This window comes from Talpa europaea (assembly GCF_964194135.1).
Source record: "Talpa europaea genome assembly, chromosome: 10".
NCBI lineage: Eukaryota > Metazoa > Chordata > Mammalia > Eulipotyphla > Talpidae > Talpa > Talpa europaea.
The window spans coordinates 98925107-98944307 of NC_140077.1; positions in this window are offsets into that span (position 1 = coordinate 98925107).

Consider the following 19201-nt stretch of genomic DNA (forward strand, 5'->3'; position numbering starts at 1 on the left):
CCCATTTTTACCCTGGAAACATATAGACAAAGTTTTTTTCACTTCCATTTTCCATTTATTGGGAACAATTAGAGACCAGAATTAATCTACCTGTGAAAATACAGTTGGTAAATATATGGCCCAAAGGTGATTAATGACAAAGCCTAAGCTCTTCCTGTTAGACATTATAGTCCATTCTCTTTAGTCTCCTATTCAAATATAGAAAAATAAATAGGAAAATAAATTATGCTTAAGAGTCAAACTAGAACACAATGAGAAAAGTCAGTTTTGGATTTCCTCTACTCCCCCCATCTTATTTTTAGCTTTTCCTATTTAAAAATATTCTCCTTTCATCATTTTTTTCTCTAGGTGAATATTGAAGCATATAATGTATGTCTGTTATAGTTTTCTCTATTTGTATTTGTTTAGGCCAGTGTCTATAATGAGGGTTTAATGTGACCCATCTCTTCTTTGTATTAGAAAAATATGTGATATTTTATTTAAAATATTAAGTTTTTTAAGACAAAAATTTCTTTGCTGAATTCACTTAATATAGAAAAAAGTGAGATTGCCCCAGAACAGATGTTCAAAAGTCTGAATGGCAATTTCCTGGAACAGTCCAGCTCTGAGAGGGTAAGCACGCATGATACGCCAGATAAAAACAACCGAATGGTGGCAGAGAACAACTAAACATAGCATTAGAGTAAGTGGTTGCATCAGTTACAGTCAATGGAAATTTCCAGAAAATAGGTGTAGGTTTTTAGTGAATCTGTGGTCTAATTCTACTCAACACAAATAATTCATTTTCCAGAAACTAATTTGTAATTTTTCTACCCGAAATATCTCTGTAGATATTTACTGTATTTTAGTGCATTTTGAAATCAGTCTAAGAGTGAGCTGAGATGCTTTAATATAGCATGAAAGTTAAAGAAAAAAAATACATATTTCTACAACATATATTTATTTAATTTCCCAGTAATATATACCAGAATTACACTAATAGTATTAGTAATATCATTTAGTATTTGTATTATCACAAAATTTGCTTCATGATGTACGTGTATCATATACTTTTCTTCTCATTTAATGATATATCAAGCCCAAAATGCAGTTCATATAAATGCTTTAATCAACAGTGTGTAAGAATTCATACTTCCTCATATTCTCCCTTAAATGAAACATTATGGCATTTCAAATTTTTTGAAATGTAGAATAAGATCTTTATTATTTAATTGGTATTTCTGAACTCTAGTGTTGGGAGATTGACATTGGTATGGTTCAGAAGGTCTGGAAAGGTTTTTTCCAAGAAATACTGCTCGAGGTGACCTCTGAAGAGGCAAAGGAGTTGATTCTTAAAGAATGAGACTATTAGGAGCACTGCATATATTCAAGATACAGGAAAATATCAGGGCAGAACCAGGAAGAGAAGCTTGCTTAAGACGAGGCTGGCAAAACTGATAAAGACTGGACAGTACAGGGAGTTATAGACCATGTTTTTAGTTGTGTTCTTTATCCAGGAACTATGAAAGACATCAAAGAATTGTAAGCTGAAGATGTCAGAATGTTCAGGTTTTCTTGCCTACAACTCATTCTCTGTGCAGTAATTAATTGGAGTTTATCTTAGAAGGTAAATGTAAGAGCAGTTAGGTCAATCTAGAAGTTTCTGCTGTGATAATAACAGCACTGCCCACTCACTGTTACCACTGTGTACTCACATGTTCATATTCTAGACCTTGTTAGCTTATCATTACTTCCTAACCTTCTAATTTCTTACAGTTGTGATCTAATTAAAATTTTGTTGACCTCTTAAAAAGCCTCCAATTAAGTGAGCATGCCATTTTTTCACTATTTCTAATATTTTGTCACCACCTTTATAAGTTCATATCCCTCACACAAATGAGATTTTAGGACCCAGAGCTCTGTTATTTCTCTTATGCCTTTTTTCCCAAGTCATACAGACTGGAAAAACTAAATTTTGCTAAACCAGTTATCTATGTTATAATTGAACAAAACCAATTGAACTTTGACAGCAGCGTATTGCTCAACTGGGTCCATTGTACTCATTTAAAATCTGTGAACACAAAAATGGATATTCAACAAAGATATTTTGTGCTTTCATAATAAGTTCCTTTTCTAGTCCCTAAAATGACTATTTCACACCATGTCTTGTCCATTTGGGTAATTGTAGCAAAGTACCATAGACCGGGTAGAGTATAAAGAATAGATTGTTTTCCCTCATAGTTTTGGAGGTAGAAAATCTCATAGTTTGGAGGTGCCAGCATGGTCATATGAAGACCACATTCTGAGTTTTAGATTGGTGGAAGAGGCTAGGGAGTTCTGTGAGTTCTCATTTTCATAAACACTTTGATCTCATACTAGAGAGAACCACCCTAATGAGTTAACCTCTGAAATGTCCTTCTTTGAAGACCACCACTTGGCATGAGGATTCTAGTATATGACTTTGTCTGGGGGGAGTGTCACATATGTTCTGACCATAACACATTAACATATATTATACATGTATGTTAGATAATGACTATTATTATTTTCTCTCCATAACCTTTGCACATGCAACCACCACTGTTGGACTCTACATAAACCTAGAAACTTGCCTTATTGTATTTTCTATTTTATAAAAGTATATATTTATTTATCAAGTAGAAAAACTGGGGTGTAGACCAGAGATGTTGGGGTGGGAGTGAGAGGATTCACCAGAGACGGAGTGGGGAGAACAGGTGGCTCTACTGAAATACACTGCTGAGAGGAGCAGCGGATGAGACAGGAGAGGTCTGCTGCATCATGTGGGTATTCTCTCTTAAACCCATCCACCAGTTTCATAGAGCATCCGAGTTGAATTTTTTTAAAGATCTATGTCAATTCTTATTTCTCTCTTGCTTAAAGTTCTTTGATGTCTTTGCATCACACTTACATAATCAAAAATTTTTGTGTATCTCTCAAAACCCTATAGTTTGTGGTCTCTGTTCATCCTTCTGCTCTCAGCACTTTCCACTCTATCTTTGCAATTGCTAATATTTTGTCTAGAAGACTCTGCTCATACATCCTCACTTGAACACAGACTTTTCCATGGTCCTGGTTTCAATTAAAATGGCAGTAACTCAGAGAGGCCTTTCAATGACCTGTCCGTACATTAACACATCACCAACTTTCATTTTCTTTATTTTCTTTAGTGTAGTTATTATGAAGGGGACTAACTATACATTTGAGGGCCTACTTAGTTAATTACAGTCATGAGCAGAAATTCAATGCAAGAGTGTAGAGAAGATAAAAAAGGAAAGGTGTCTTGTGTCGTGAATAAATTCAACATATAATGAACAAAGTGGAGAAATGATCTATCAAACAGAAAAAGGAGATAAAAGCTGAAGTGGGAAAATTATGATACTGTAAGGATATGGGAAAATCCAAGAAATCCAGTATAGCTAAGGTATAACATGCATAAGAAATGCATGTCAGTTGCATTTGAAGATGTATGTCTTTTGTGACCGTGTCAGGTGTTTTGATGGAATGATTGGTGGTAGTCATGTTGGACCATATTGAATATAGAGCAGGAGAAGACAACAGTATATATGGGAAATTCTCTTGAGGTATTTGTGTGTAAAGAATCAGCACATTAGTATAAAAACTTGGAGTATTATAGTATAAAAAGCACTGAGTATCTGGTTGGAATAAGAGGTGAGATTTCTTTTGAAAAATTTTTGCAGGAAGGTAGAGAAATACTAGTCCTGAAATAACTATACTTATATATTTCCAGTGTTTCTGGCAAGAGAGAGAACAAGCGACCTTTGAAATGGCAGCAAACTGGTGCCCTCATGAATGTTCAGCTTCTTTGAGAGGACAGAGGGGAAGGGAAGGAATACCTTAAAGATTATGAGTATGTAAGAGGTTTACTGGTTATAAAAATAAACTTCTAAAGGATCAATTGAAGGGAAGATGAAGTGTGATATAGATAAGATCAAATAAGTTTAAGTATTACTGGAAGGATCTTATGATGAAGGAGCAGCATGGATGAGACCTTATGGAAGAAGAGATATATGAAAACATTTTGGAAGTTTCCTTAAGCAATATGGGCACATTGCTTAATATCTCCCTGAATAAAGATCGGCTGAAGGGGTGGCTGACTCAGAAGATGCAGAATCTACAGCCTACAGGAGCCTCCCACTCTGACCATGTGGAAATGCTGAGATCTATAATCTTGCACTATTTTTAGCTGCACCAGCTTTCAAGTAAATTTAAGTAAACAATGTGAAGATCACATTTTTACTTGGTGCTATTGTATACTTTAAAAAAATCTGTATTTTAAATAAAAACAATCTGTAAACATCTTTTAATTATTTTCTAGTTAGTAGTTATGTTAGGGTTGGCTACTTTTTCCAGCATAGTTAATAGGTTTTTTTTAAATCACATTAAAATAAAATGGTTTTGAAGTCATGTGGTTTGATGGGGAGGGGAGGGGGAATAATAGACTGATTCTTTGAAAAATAAAATAAAAAACAGGCACAGAGAAATTCTTTGAAATCTGACAGATATACTAAACTGTATTTGAAATGAGCAAGTAAGCCAGTTATTATGATCTCTATTATATAGTTGAAGCAATTGAGGCTTACAACATTAAAGGATGAATCAAACTCATAATTACTAAGTGATCGGGACTAATTTTGAGCACATTTTAAAGAGTTTTTGCCCAGTGTACTTTTCTTCTATAGTATGCTGCTTCTTCATTGAGGCTTATATTATGAACCTGATTATAACCTTTGCTGAGGACAAAATTGCAGCCATCTGAACATCTGGTGCTTCTTTCTGTTGCACTAAGGTCTCATTAAAGAGTTGGTAACTGGAATACTAATTTGAACTCTGACAATAATTAACCATCAGCAGATATTTTCATAGTTACATAGTATAAGAAGTTGCTGTAGAACTAGAGATATTTTATTAGATTTTAATCAACAACAGTTATTTCAGTGATTTCTGAAAAACTCAAATAATTTTTGATAGAAAGGAAAATATTATTCATAATCCATCTTTTTATGCACTTAAGATTATTTTGACATATATTTGATATTCTGTTTGAGGTATAATACAGGATCAAATAGGTATATATTACATATTTAATATAGAAACATTAGATTACTTACAAACATGAAAGAAAACTTTTTTAGAAAATCAGTTATTACCTATAATCCTAATATCCAAGTCAACCTTAGTGTGTATGTTAATTCAGTATGTTTTCTTGATTAGGGGATGAACATAGTTGAGCACCTCTCCAGACATTCAGCTTCTTGGGTACGGGGCAGAGCCGGACAGTAAACCATCAAAGGAATTGAGAATATATGCAAATAATTATAACTTTGCTAAGCTTAGTGAGCAGGAAAGTAAGAGCTGGGGGTTGGAGTAGCTGAGGATTATGGATTTAAACAAAGAAAAGAAATGAGCTACATCAAATGCTTTCAAACACAAGTAGCAAAATTATTTTGTTTCTAAGTCTATATTAAATGTTTGTCTCAGTTCTTGTCTCATAACACATGTTTTTTGGGTTAATGAGTGAATTAATAAACTTCATTATGACACTAACTTTTCTTTGGCAAGTATGGCATTAAACTGAAAGTGGTGACTTTATCACTCATCATCACTGTCATCATCCCCATGTTTGTCTTATTATTCCTAAATCTTGATTAAAACTCTAGGTCTTAGAGATTCACATTTTATAGTTGACTTTGCAAGGAAATCACATGATTTTCAAAAGAAATTTAGGTCACTACCTAAAAGTAGGTTGCGAAGAACAAATGAGTGCATTAAAATGGTCTTGCAATTCAGTGAAGGTACTTTTGTGAAAAATTCTCAGAGATTTCAGCTGACTCTGTCCCTGGTAATTCTCTGCCTGGCGATACAGCCTGTACGACTTGTATCTCTTTGATTCTTCCACAATAGGTAAAAATGGATTGTTTTAATAATATTTTCTCATAACTTGGGAAATAGGCTTAGTATTTAAACATTAGAAAATAGACATGCATGGAAAATTTCCCATATTCTAAAAAACAAAGTAATACAATGTTGATTTGATTATCCTTGTATTCTAATTATTTGCTATTGACCTTGCCTAGTTCCTTAATATCTCTAAACCTAGAATAGTTCATAATATAGTGTTAAAATGTTTATTGATATATTTACAGTGGATTTTGAAATAAACTAGTCTCACTTTTCTGGTTTTTTACTTCTTGCATCTTAAATTTTTATTGTGGATTTTTCAGGAGTCCTTATGTCAGTGTGGCTTAATATTTTAAATAATTGAGTACATGCATTGCAATAAAACATAATTAGTAATTCTCTTGACTCTTTAGGATATGTAGGATTTGTAATAATTGAGTATTAGGTGGTTTTCCAGACTGAGATGAAATGTTGCCTTTTGACATAGGTCTACAACAGTTTGTTTCATTTTGTATAGTGTAGTTTGGTATCATAATACAGAGTTCACAAAACATGTTTTGGTAATTATAAATCATTCCAACAATGTTTGTTTATGATTCGTAATCCTATATCAGGTCTTGGGAATTATGATCAACATTTATAATGTATGTGCCTATGTATTTTTTAATATATTTATACATTGTTAAAGCAAAAAGTAGAGACCATTTTTCTAGTAGTTGAAGGATGAACTTTCTCAGATGTTAATGTTTGCAGTGATTGGATAACCAGGCTTACCCTCCAACCACCAGAGTCATGGTATTGGATGACAGTGATGTCAACAGCTGTCAGGAGCCACAGGTTCTGGACATCTGGGTATCCAACACAATTTGCTCTTTAGATCAAAAATTTTAGCATCTATCATACAGAATGAAATAAAATGTATTTTAAAAATAATTGAAGACAGCACAGATAGGAAGAGAAAATTCACAAACCAGATGTTTAGAAAGACTGAGACAAATCTATATCTACATCATCATGTGTATCATGTTAACATCATCTTTATAAATAGAGTATTTGTTATGACTACAATAAAAATAATTGGAAGAAAAGCTGAAAATGATGGAATGAAAGGCCAAGAATATTGGAACTACTTTTATTTTTAAATTATTTTGATCAATAAAAAATTATTTTTTAAAGATTTATTTATTTATGCATACAACAGCTGGGTGTGGGCCAGAGGTGCGGGATGTGAGAGGATTCACCGGACAGAGAAGGGAGCAGAACAGGTGGATCCACTGAAAACACACTGCTGAGGGGAGTGGTGGGTGAGACAAGAGAGGTCTGCTGCACCATGTGGCTTATCTCCCTGACTGGGAATCGAATCCATGCTGTAGTGGCTGTGGATTGCTTCATAGTGCTGAGATTTCACCCCTTAAGTCACCAGGGAGGCCCCGAAAAATTATTTTTGATTTTTTTTAAAATTTCTTCTTTTTTAACTAATTTATTTTTAACTGAGAAAGTATTTGGATATTACCATGTAGTGCACCCACCACCAACTCACCCATAATCCACCATCATATCCCATTGTGCTTCCTTCCTCCTTTGCTCTTTCCCCTCCTCGCTGCCTTCTCCCCCTTGGTAATTCAGTTCTATAGTCAACTTTGAAGGGTTATCTTCTAAGCTTGTCTTTAACAGCACATCGCCTCTGCTGTTGCTCTTAGTTTTGTTACTTGACATTCCATCATCTGGTATTTTTCTTTCTTCTAACTTATTTCACTTAGGGAGCAGATAAGTGTCCCAAAACAAGAGTGGATCAAGAACAGGAGGTAAATATGCACAATGGGCTATTACTCAGCAATCTTTAAAGATAAAGCCATGGTCTTTGCACTAACATGGAGGGAACCTTTTTTAAAGAGCAAGACCACACACGTGGCTAAGTTGTTATAGTCAACGCAGTAACACCAGATGGCTATACTATTGGTCCAGTAGAAAGAAAAATCATAAGAAATTTGAATTTAAGAGAATCAATGTTTTGTATTTTCCCCATAATATAGAATATACTACATGACTCTTCTGTAATTGTGTACTTCTTTCATAACTGTATGTAGAGGTATTTTTCCCCATTTTTTATGTTGCGGTTCCTTGAATGTTCTTTATCCTTTGCTGCCACCATGTGGTCATGGAGAGGAGTAATTTAATAGTTTTCCCATCCCTATTTTTTTAGCTTAATCATCAAAAGGAAGTTCAAAAAGCAGGCTTTTTAAAGATAGTAAGTATTGTGTTATGATCCTGAGAAATAATATTTAGTATGAATTAAATAATAACAGAGAATATCTGTTGTGTTAAAATGCACACATACACACTCAAACACATTACATTTATGTTATGTACAAATGTACAAGTGACATACTATACCAAACCATACTACTCACATATCATATACCAATATGTAATACCTTGTGTACATTACATTAATACATATAATACCTACATTATATACTATATGCATAACCAATTGCTATATAGATAGAGATAAGTGGATGTGCTGAGAGAGTTAAACACTACTTGATATTCATCACTTGTCAATCCTTTTATGAGGAAAAAATTTAGAGCTGGAAAGAGAGGAGAGAATTGCATTCTTAGTGATGGAATCATGGACATAGGGCCCTCACCTGTGCAGTTTCCCAGGTCACCATGGTGAGAAAGATCACCTCTGCTCTTGCTCTCTTGAAATTCTTAACTGATTTTAAAAATAGGCCATGTGGGTTTCATTTTCATTTTGGATTGCCCCTTGTAAGCTATGTAGACTTTTGAATATCTCTTCTGTATTTTATGGCATCCTGTTTTCTCCATCTGCAAAAGAAGTCACAATCCTTCCAAATCAAAATGCCTATGCTTACTAATATATTCATCCTATAAAAATGTCATTCATTTAGATTGTGACTTTCATGAAGATAGAGAACATGTAAGATTTTACAGTAAAATCATGAAATAAATATGTGCTTAATGAATAAATATGGTAGAATAGGGAATGAGATTGTCTATTTTATGAGAGAGATTTCAATAACTCAGCCCCAAAAGATTACGAAAAAAATGAGTAGAGAACAGGGGACTCCCTGGGGGCACAAGGGTTAAGATGCAACCTATGAGGCTGTCTGTAGTCATTGCAGCATGAGTTCGATCCCCGACAGGCCAGGGAGCAGCCCACATGGGACAGCAGACCTCTCCTGATTTGCTCGCTGCTCCCCTCAGCAGTTTACTTTGGTAAATCTGCCTGTTCTGTTACCCAATCTGTCTCTGGTGAATCCTCTCACCCCCCACACCTCTGGCCTGCACCCCAACTCTTGTATGCATAAATGAATCAATTTTTTAAAAAAATGAACAGAGAACAATGAAGAAATTGTGACACCTTTTAAAAGGCACAGGTAACAAGAACTGCAGTTAAAAGGATGTCTGAGACATTGTGGAACATCTGTAAAGTATAAAACAAAATGAATAATGAAGTTAATATATAAAAAAATGGAAGATTAACAATGAAAATGTAAAGCTCTCCTATTGAAAGTCCCAAAAATGTCAATGAAGAAAGTGAAGTAGGAAAAAGTATCGTCCAATATTTTCATCCAAGATTTTTATTTGGACTTTGAATTTTAGGTTTTTAATTTTATTCAGATGTGTCTTTTTTTTAGTGAAGGTTGAATTCATTTTCATGTTTTTGTCACATATGGGTCATTCATTAAAGGAAAAATATTTTATTTTCCCATTACTTATCCCACTGATAAGTAATGCTGCAATTGCCTTAGATCAAATTGCAAATATATGTGTAGGATCTTATCTGAGCTATTTGATTTCATTGATCTAGTTTCTTTATCCTTATCCAAATAACTCCCTGTGAATTCCCCACAGTGTCTAAATTTTACTATGTGTTGATATTTGATTCAGAAGTTTCTACATTGTTCTTTACAACTTTCTAATCTATTCTAGGCAGTGAGCTTTTTCCATACATATTTTATAATACAGGTCTATGAAAGTGGATTTAAATTATAAAAAATTTGAATAGAATATATTGATGTCTCAATAATACTAAGTCTTTATATCATGACTGTGATGTTTTTATCCAATTACATGAGTGTTAACTCATGAAAGTTTTATGATTTTTTTAAAGATATATGTATTTATTTACACAAGAACCAGGGCATAGGCCAGATGCATGGGAGAGTGAGAGGATTCACCAGAGACAGAGCAGGGAACAGAACAGGCAGACTGATGAAATTCACTGCTGAGGGGAGCAATGGGCGAGACAGGAGAGGTCTGCTGTGCCATGTGGGACCCTCGCCAGCCAGCCGGGATCGAACCCGAGCTTCAGAGGCTGCGGCCAGCTTCACAGGGCTGAGCTCAACCACCTGCGCCACCAGGGGAGTCCCGATTTTTTTTTAAGATTTGTTTATTTATACAAGCACTGGGGTACAGGCCAGAGGCACGGGAGGGTGAGAGAATCCACCAGAGACAGAGCAGGGAACAGAACAGGCAGAAGGACCGAAGATGCTACTGAGGGGAGCAGCGGGCGAAGCAGAAGAGGTCTGCTGCACCATGTGGAAATCTCCCTGGCCGGCCGGGAATAGAACCTGCGCTGCAGAAGCTGCAGACAGCTTCACAGCGCTGCGCTCAACCGGTTGTGCCACCAGGGAGGCCCGGCCCTATGATTCTTTTTTTCTATGAAGTGTTTCATAGCTTTCTCAGAGGGATGTTTACACATCATGTTTTGGTTGCTTTTTAAAAAATTCTAGTTTGTAAAAATTCCAAATGCTCTTTATTAGACATCTATAGAAATAGATATATTTGTACATATTGATCTTAAATCCAGAAAACTTTCTTTACTCCCTTTTAATTGTGATAATTTGTCTGCATGTTTCATGCTGTTAATCATCACAACCATGCATAATTTATTTTGTTATCTTTTAGTTTCTATATCTTGTTTCTTTATCTTTTATGCACTTTAAATCTTAAATCTTTTTTGATTGACCAGTTTATTATTGCTTCTATGTCAGAATATTTTCTAGTATAATTTGCCTTATATTAATGATAATTAAAGAGGTCTAATTTAACTATGACTTATGTTAATATTTTTGATCGTTTTCTCTCTGTGCTGTTTATCAGTTTATTATCTCTCTGCTTCTAATTCTTCCTTCCTTTTCAAGCTTTGCGATGAAGTATTTCCTCTCTAAAGTAGTCTGATATTATTTTCAGTCAGTAGAGGGCGCTGAAGGGACATTGCAAGTGACAAAGGGCTTCTATTAGAATTTTTGTTTTCTTTTTATTAGGTCCAGCTGCACAGACCAGCAGTGGTCACATGGGGACATCAGTGGTGCTCTGCCTATGTTGGAGCTCAGAGTGTGGAGACTCTTAGTAACATTACACCTCTGCCTGGTTACATTGACCTTCTTGCTAATTACACCGACTTGAAGTACTTGTCAATTCCAGTGACCACTTGCAGCAGAGACATCTTGCACTCCAGGCCTCTTTGCTCAGAGCTCTATTATTCTTTGTGTGCCTACCCAGTGTTCTTGGCTCACCTACCCCCAGAGAATTGCTTCCTTCTTGCATGGTCACTGTGGATCAGCTCTGAACCTAGAAACCCAAAAAGCTTACCAGTAATCTGATGGGCTAAAAATACATTTTTCTCCAGCAAGGTCTGAATCTAGGCCTGCTGCGTTTGTCCTTCCTTATATATTTTGCTTCTGTCCTAGAATACTTTATAGTTATCTACCTTTATAGTTTTTCTCCTGTTCCATAGTTTAATGACTATTTATGTTAGCTCCCTGTTTAAATGATTGTGTAGCTCTAAATCCTGATTGAATTCAGACTCCATTTTTTTTCTTTAGAGAATACAGTTTACAAGATTTTACTCAATAATGTAAAAACCAACCAACTTTAAATAATTAATCTGGCAACAAATATTTATTGGGTACCTTTAGCAATTACTTATTCTGCTTCTGTTATAGTAGGCCAATTCCCCCAAAGACTATACCTTTTTAAATCCTAAGGTGTTCCTATAACTTGACAAAAATTTACACTAACATTCCTATAATGATATTCTTGGGAGATGATGCATAGATGAAAATGTTATCATGCCAACAGCCAGATACAAAAAGTCTATAGCTGCACTAAAATTTATATCTCCTTACAACTTCTGCAGTCTATTTCTTATGCAGAAATCAGACTTTTCAATGACAACCTAAAACCATGGATAGATATTTTGTGTGGTTAATAGACTATTCCAGTGGATAGTGAAGTAAAATGAATGTTGTAATAATGTCTACTTACCAGGATCTAAAAGAATATCGTTTTGTCTAGAGGTATGTTCTGAGAACATTAATTCCATTAAGAGCTGGAGGATTAAGAGTAGTGGTAGTTTCCAACTAGTCCATCACTTTGCCTAGCAGCCAATAATACAGCCAAATTCTAGGCAGCACAAACCATTTTAAATTCCTTAAGATAAGTACTCATGGGCAATGTATTATTCTTGAATTTTCTTTGTCACCCCAGGAAATATGAGCCATTGTTAAGTCTGAGCCATTCACATTTACCAGTAATGTGAAATAATCTAATTTTAAGCTAAGAGCAATTAAAACATGGCTATGTAAGATGGAGCATCTTTGAGACTTTCTTTGTCAGGAAAGTGTTGAGTTATTGTTCTAAAATCTCTTTATTGTTTTTTTATTCTTCTGGTTACAATTGTTTGCCTTAGAAATTTTTGATGTTTATTGTCCAGAATGTGAAATGCTTCTTGATAGAATTTTTTTTTCAACAGGATGACTCAAAAATTGAATTAGGGCCTCCCTGGTGGCTCAGGGCTTAAAGTGTCAGTGCTATCAAACTATCACCAGCCACTGTGGCATGAGTTCGATCCCCAGCCAGGGAGCTGACCCACATGAAACAGCACACCTCTCCTGTCTCATCTGCTGCCCACTCCAGCAGTGTATTTCAGTGGATCTGCCTGTTCTGCTCCCACTCTGTCTCTGATGAATCCACTCAACCCCCACCCCTGCACCTCTGGCCTACACCCCAATTTTTGTATGCATAAATAAAAGTGAGTTAAAGACAAAACTAGGATGGCATGTGCTAACTGATGCTCAAACTGAAAAGTATATATCAACAAATGGAACCTCATATCAGTATTAACAGTGAAGGTGTGGACAATGCTTGATGGCCTCTCATACATCTTTGACTATGTGAAAACCAAAAGGGGAAACAATAAAATATTATCACACTTCTAAGAAAAGAATCACTACTCTAAAAATATTTATCAAATACTTAACCAAAGTCAATTTCAGTTAATTCAATTGATTGATGACAATTTTTATAAGCAAACTAATCAGCAACATCACTTCAGGAAGTCAAACAACTTGATATAAAATCACTCTTATAAACACACTAAATGCTAACCCATTGACAGCATTTTTTTTTCCCCAGAGTGACCATATTTTAATAACTATTGTCAACCTGCTTTGAAAGTCTGTTCACACTTGACCTCAATACTTCCAAAAACTTCTACATAGATCTCAGAGCTGCTTTCTTTAGAGACTGTCTGGACAGTATTGCTTTCTTGCTGGTGACTTCATCATCTTTTCACAGTATCGTCTTGTACTACCATAATAGATACTTACATGATTGTTATTAAAACTCCTTTCAGTATAGGATTCTTGCCCCCAAAAGTTTTTCTAAAAAAAAAAAAAAAAAGCAACTCAATTCAAGATTAGGTTTTAATCAAACTCAGAAATACTTCAGAATTTATTTTGCTGTTGATTCCTCTCTAAACTTAGCTTGGATATAATCAAGATACTTTATTCTACAGACAATTGCATATAACAACTTTTCAAACACTGTTCAAATCTGTTTTTTTTTTTTTATTCAGAAAAAAGTGATGGAAAAAAACAGAATTAATTCTTTCCTAAACTTATCATTGCAGCTTGGATACAATCAAGATATTTTATTCTACAGACAATATCATGTAACAACTTCTCATAATACTACTCAACTCAGATTTTTTCACTAAGAAAAATGTAATTAGAAAGAAGAATTAAAAAGTGACTTGGCAGTATTTATTGTTTTAGTCTTGTCAGCATTTAAAATATCAATATTTTTAGTTTTTCCTTTTTACCTAAAATACCTTTGCCTTCGTTTTGTAAATATATTGACCGTATAATGTGCATAAAAGAAAATGGTCTTATGGAAAAAATGTTCTTACAGGAAAAAGTGACTAAGTCTTACTTTTCAAGTAATAGTTGAACCTTGAAAATATTCTCCTGTGATAGAAAAAAAGAGTATTCAATTCAAATGAAAACAAACTTAAATATCAGTGATGACTCTAAAAAAATATTATAGGACAAGAGTATTTTGCCAATATTGAATATTTATGGGGCCATTCTGTTCTCATTGCTTTAGCTTTTACATCATGTATAGAATTCATGATCATTTTCTGCTTATGAATGAAAATGTGTTCTTGTGAAAACATTGCATGTGGGGTATTAGAAATATATGCACATTAAATATGTCAGGTGCTGAAAAATGATGTTTTTCTTACAGAAGAGGATTATCATTGGATATGACTATGTTCAGTTATGGTACAATAAAGTGTTACTTCTAACTTAAACAAATATTTATTTTAAAAACTACTTTAGATTAAAGGCCATGTTTACAAATCATTATGTATGATTTCACTGCATTATCCTTTTAGTAAATTTATGGCTATATGTTCAGATCATGGGGTTTTTGAAAATCATGTACATTTATATAAGCACACTCAGATTCATTCAGTAAATACCCTTTGTGTGTTTGGATGTATAGTTATAGTTTAATTTATACACAAGAAAGACCTGTAATTCAAGCTTTAGATTCAGAAGGTGTTTATGCTTATAATGAATGACTTCTAGCTAACTATGGTGACATATGTTAACTGGACTTATTGTGGTGATCATTTTACAGTGTATACAAATATCAAATCATTGCATTATATACCTGAAAATAATCTTATTACATGCCCATTACATCTTAATAAAAAAATTTAGAAAAGAACATTAATGTGGAAGTTGTGGCCATGGAGACAGAAGCATAAAATTTCGAATAATACAGGCCATATCTTCTAACAGCTCAAAAAAATTACAAAGGGGGACTCACTACAGCTGTGAAACTCAAAAAGTCATTTCAGTAACCATACCTTTCAAAATAAGATAATAAAATTATTTCATATAAAGGAGTATAATAAAAAAGAACTGCTTTTGCATTTCAAGCCAGATTATAATGAGAAAAATACAATGCTATACTGTGAATGAAGGAGAAGAAAAACAACCCTAAAGGAAGAAAAAACACATCACCAGCCCATACTTCAAAATAGATAATTTTGGAATCTCATATTTTTAAATGAATTAAATGGAATTATGAAAATATTGGAAGATATAAGTGAACTGTATATGAGAATTATTTTAACAAATAAAAATGGGAGTTATAAAACTTGGGAATTAGGGAGAAACAAAACCATCATCTCAGAAATGAGGGTAAACACAAGTGAATCAGCAGAGTTATGGGTGCTCAGACATGCCTCTCATCCCTTTCAGTTCTGCTAGCTGCGGCCCTTATAGGACCTTAGCTGAGCTCGATAGAGAGCTGAGCCAGATGTGAAAACAACCAATTACACTAATAAACCAAAATGGATGCAATAGTCAAGCCTTGAATGTACACTGTGATGGTGTAAGCAAGAGTCTAAACTGGAAGATATCCAGAGGTAAAACAGCAGGTTTAGAGCATATATATACATAATAGTGTATATACACTATCTATTTATCTATCATCTATCTGTCTGTCTGTCTATCTATCTATCTATCTATCTATCTATCTATCTATCTATCTATCTATCTAAAACTATGACACATATATGCATTTTCTTGCTCCTTGATACAATCATGATATGGTAAAATGGTAATAAGTATTCTTATTGCTTGTGGTAATGTTTCTGTCTTTTTGCATTATTTGAATAAGGGATTTTATTTGGTTATCCTTAAATAGAGAATTAGTAATATGGTTACATTTCCCAGGATTTATTAGAGAGTCAAAGTTGAGAAATTCTGGAAATTGAGACTGAGCAGAACCTAGTAGAAAAGAGTCTGAAAACTTCTCTGTAGATGTTCATGGATCTCCCAGGAGAGCAGGGGAGCTTACCAACATTGATGTGCTTGGAGATTCCAGAGAGAAATGTCTTATGAAATTTGGGAAGAGGAAATCTACCCAAAGTTACAAATGCTGCAGGTGGAATCTGGTGATACCCTCTGTAGCATGTCTCCTGAGGCCTGGACAGGCCTAGTGATTAATCCAAGATTCTTTCTTGGAATTTCCAATCAACCCAACAGAAATTCTACTTGGTTAGTCTATCCTCTGAGTTTATATAAAACTAGATCAAATATATTGAAATTAGATTTAGCTTTGTTATAGTATTTGATAGAATTGGCATGAAAGTAGAGAGAAAATTATTTTAATAGTAGCTTCTCTTATTTATTTTTTGTTTATTTTTAATTTATTTTTTTTATTTTTATATTCCTCATACAATTGCAACCCCCTGATTTTGATGCCAATCCCTCCTTTGCCAACCCCCCCAAAGTGTGTCTCTGGTTCATAGTTGTTTGTTGATTTTGATTTTTTTCTTTCTTATAGTTATTCTTTTTCCTGGTCTCTTATGTAGGTTTTCTAGATTCCTGTTATGAGTGAGACCATCTGGTATTTTTCTTTTTCTTTCTGGATTATTTGGCTGAACATGATCCCTTCCGGCTCCATCCATGTTGCTGCAAATTGCATAGTTTATCTTTTTTGATTGCTGAGTAATATTCCATTGTGTATATGTACCACATCTTCTTGATCCAGTCATCTATTTTTGGGCATTTGGGTTGTTTCCAAAGCTTAGCTATTGTAAACAGTTCTGCTATAAACATAGGGGTGCAGGTGCTCTTTGGAATTGATGTTTCTGAATCATTTGGGTAAATACCTAGGAGTGGAATTGTTGGATCATATGGAAGCTCTATCTTTAGTAGGTTGAGGAATCTCCACACAGCTTTCCATAGTGGTTGGACCAGTTTGCACTCCCACAAGCAGTGCAGGAGAGTTCCTTTTTCTCTACAACCTCGCCAACATTTGTTGTTGCTAGTTTTTTTTTTAATATTTGCCATTCTCACTGGTGTAAGATGGTATTTCATTGTAGTTTTGATGTGCATTTCCCTGATTGCAAATGATGTTGAACATTTTTTCATATGCCTGGTAGCCATTTGTATTTCCTCTTTGGAGAAGTTTCTTTTTAGCTCTTCTGCCCATTTTTTGACTGGATTATTTTCTTTGTTTTTGTTAAGTCTCATCAGCTTTTTGTGGATTTTTGTGATCAGTCCTTTATCATTAGTGGTGGGTGCAAAAATGTTCTCCCAGTTGGTGGGGTTTCTCTTTGTTATTGTTATTGTCTCTTTTGCTGTACAGAAGCTCTTTAATTCGATGTAGTTCCAGCTGTTTGTCTTTGTCTTCACTATCACTGCTTTGGGTGATTTGTCTGTAAAGATGTCTTTGAGGTGCATGTCATGTAGTGTTTTGCCTATATTTCCTTCTATATATTTTATGGTTTCAGGTCTTATGTCTAGTTCTTTAATCCATTTTGAGTTGGTTTTTTGTGCATGTGTGAGGTAGTAGTCAAGCTTCATTCTTTCGCATGTAGCGACCCAATTTTCCTAGCACCATTTATTGAACAAAGTTTCTTTGCTCCAGTGCATATTCTTTGCTCCTTAATCAAAGATTAGTTGTCCATAGATCTGTGGGTTTATTTCTGGGCTTTCTATTTGGTTCCAGTGGTCCATGTGTCTGTTCTGGTTCCAGTACCATGCAGTTTGATTATTATGGCTTTGTAGTATAGTTTGAAATCTGGGAGAATGATGCCTCCATCCCTTTTTTTTTTTTTCCAGGAGGGTTTTGGCTATTGGGGTTTTTTTGGTGGCGCCATATGAATTTCATCAATATTTTTTTCTCTTTCTTTGAAGAATGACATTGAAATTTTAATTGGAATAGCATTGAATCTGTAGATTGCTTTTGGTAGTATGGCCATTTTGATAATATTAATTCTTCTAATCCATGAGCAGGGGATGTCTTTCCATTTCTTTGTGTGTACTTCTATTTCTTCTAACAGTGTTTTATGTTTTCTTTGTATAGGTCCTTTACTTATTTTGTTAGGTTTATTCCCAAGTATTTGATTTTTTTTGTTTCAATAATAAAAGAAATGGTTTTCTTGATTTCTTCTTCTTCAGATTTATTGTTTGTATATAGGAAGGCTTCTGACTCTTTTGTGTTGATTTTGTATCCTGCCACTTTACTAAACTGATTGATTAGTTTAAATAATTTTTCTGTGGAGTTTTTGGGGTTCTCTATGTATATTATCATATCATCCACAAATAGTGATAGTTTGACTTCTTACTTGCCTATTTGGATTCCTTGTATGTCTTTCTCCTGTCTTATTGCTCTGGCTAGGACTTCCAGTATTATGTAGAAAAGCAGTGGAGAGCGTAGACATCCTGTCTTGTTCCAGATCTTAATGGGAATGCATAGTAGCTTCTCTTGACTATTTTTGAAATTTTTTTTTCTTTTTTGGATTGAAATAATTGACTTTTCTAGATATGAGGGGCTTTGTCACACTTCTATACATGGATAGTGCTTTGACAGATTGCTGTTTCCTTTGAATTCACTGAAAGTCTAGTGAAAATTGTCCTCTGAGACTACTAGCACTAGCTTTCATCACTATTAATTGGTTACAAAAATTGAGAGTGAGGGAATTGTAATAAGAACAGTGAGTAACAATCTCTGACACAGTGAATGGCACTCATAGCCAATTGGATAGTAGAAAGTAGCTGGCACTTTGCAGACTCCACTCCCTGAGAAGGCACTGATAGGCAATCAGCCCTGAGCTGGGGTTTTTGGCAGTTAAACTGCTAGGACTTTTGACACTTAATCTTTGGGGGTTTCTGTGAGTTACACTAATTGGTGTTTGGCAGTTTAACACCAAACGATACTGTTGTTTTGAATTAGTTTTTAATTTTGATAATTTTAATACTTTCTTAAGCCATTCTGATTAACATTTCTGTTTCTTAAACTACTATATTGAGTAATTTAGCAAGCATTGTTAGAGTAACTTACCAAAATAGCTAATTTCATCTATTATGTGCTACTTTGCTCTTTGTTTCTTTTTCAAATCTTATCTTTATTTCTAAACTTTGCAAACGCATTCATTAAT